The sequence below is a fragment of the Priapulus caudatus genome, unplaced genomic scaffold, assembly GCF_000485595.1.
Source record: "Priapulus caudatus unplaced genomic scaffold, Priapulus_caudatus-5.0.1 Scaffold840, whole genome shotgun sequence".
In the NCBI taxonomy this organism is placed as follows: Eukaryota; Metazoa; Priapulida; class Priapulimorpha; order Priapulimorphida; family Priapulidae; genus Priapulus; species Priapulus caudatus.
The window spans coordinates 6,389-8,061 of record NW_014577901.1 but is presented as its reverse complement, the minus strand read 5'-3'; the positions used below and the strand labels follow the sequence as shown (position 1 = coordinate 8,061).

General features: G+C 47.5%; 1 long non-coding RNA gene across 1 annotated transcript; it reads right to left on the bottom strand.

Annotated features, from left to right (window-relative positions):
* Nucleotides 1–216: 216 nt before the first annotated feature.
* On the bottom strand, nt 217–1,436 carry LOC106813895. Its single transcript, XR_001394521.1, has 3 exons — nt 1,357–1,436; nt 924–982; nt 217–290 (listed from the first exon to the last, which is right to left on the bottom strand). It is a non-coding gene; the product is annotated as an uncharacterized LOC106813895 (long non-coding RNA).
* Between the last annotated feature and the right edge of the window lie 237 nt (nt 1,437–1,673).

Genomic DNA, 1,673 nt, shown 5'->3' with positions numbered 1-1,673 from the left:
AGAGAGAGAGAGAGAGAGAGAGAGAGAGAGAAAGACAGAGAGAGAGCGAGAGAGAGAGAGAGAGAGAGAGAGAGAGAGAGAGTAGTATTTAAACGCGGGTGTGGAGCGTGTTAGCCCTGGCGGCATAGTTTAGCTTGTCACTCCATCAGACAGCGAGCGCGGAATTCTCACACGAATTAGCAGTGCGTAAAGCGTGCGCGACAGCAGCGCCACCTACGTGGTCATTCCAGGCGGAGATGCAGTAAAGCGACGGATCTTCCTCTAACAAGTGAGCAGTCTGGTTGAAATAGCTGCAACGAGAGAGCAGACGTTGCGTCGGTAATGGGAAAAAAAACTGTAAATGTTTTTAGCAGCCGACGAGTACGCAAGTAAGATGGAAGGGAGTATGCAAGATGGACTAGAATAACAACAAGCCACGCACGTCCGACAAACACTCGTGGCTTTCATCGGAGAACGACGGATTTAACATCGGATGAAAAACGGATTAAAATCGAATTAGATGCCGTTGAGAAGTGTGCGCTTTTTATTCGAACATTGCCGGAGGATGTGTTTGGAACACATTGCGTATTCTTTAACTATTCTGAGGGCTCAAGAGACGGTATTTGTTGCAACTGCTCTCAATCCCCTCTTGGGAGATTTCATTCCTTCAAAGGAATTGGACAAAAATAAAGCGAAGAAAGTGTCTTATGCTACTGCCCCCCAGCTGGCCCTGTTTCTCCTTTATCTTCTTTCTCTCGCAGTCTCTCTCTCTCCCTCTCTCTCTCTCTCTCCCTCTCTCTCTCTGTTTCTCTTTATATCTTTTTTCTTCCATTTGCGTTCTCTCTCACACCCGTTCTCTTTCAATCTCTCTCCCTCCCCTCTCTCTCTCTCTCTCTCTCTTTCTCCACTTAATCCTCACTTTTCAGTCAATGCAAAAAAATCACCTGAAGAAGTCTGGAGCTATATCCAAGTCTTCCTCTAGCAGTACGAGATACTTTGCCCCCTGCAAACAAACACACAAAACCCAAATGGAAACCAAAGTAATGATCTTACATATTTCCCGCTCTAACATGTGCAAGTCAAAGCAAGTCCTTATCAACCATATAAGAAACGTGGGTGACCCGGGCGCAAACAAGTGAGCATATCATACATTTCCCGAGCAAACAAGTAGGCATATCATACATTTTCCGCGCACACAAGTGATCATATCATACATTTCCCGAGCAAACAAGTAGGCATATCATGCATTTTCCGCGCACACAAGTGATCATATCATACATTTCCCGCGCAAACAAGTGAGCATATCATGCTCACCCCGTAGAAACAAGTGAGCGTCTGTCTACGTCGCTACAGTTAACGGTAGGTGGCGTTACTTACTGGGAAGAGAGTGAAGGTGGCTGACAGGCTGGACTTGTAATGTTGAGATATCCGCGCATTCTTCACGCCCAGAGGCGTGTGCTGCAAGAAACAAGGACGTAGACACACACGAGCAGCAAACATCTCACAGATGCTGCGAGGGAAGTGTAGCAGACGAGGCTGTCCACATGCACGCACGCGCACACGCACGCACACACACGCACACACACACGCACGCACGCACACACACACATGCACACGCACACGCACGCATACCAATGAGTCAGTTCGTTTTTCTCTCTCTCTCTCTCTCTCTCTCTCTCTCTCTCTCTCTCTTG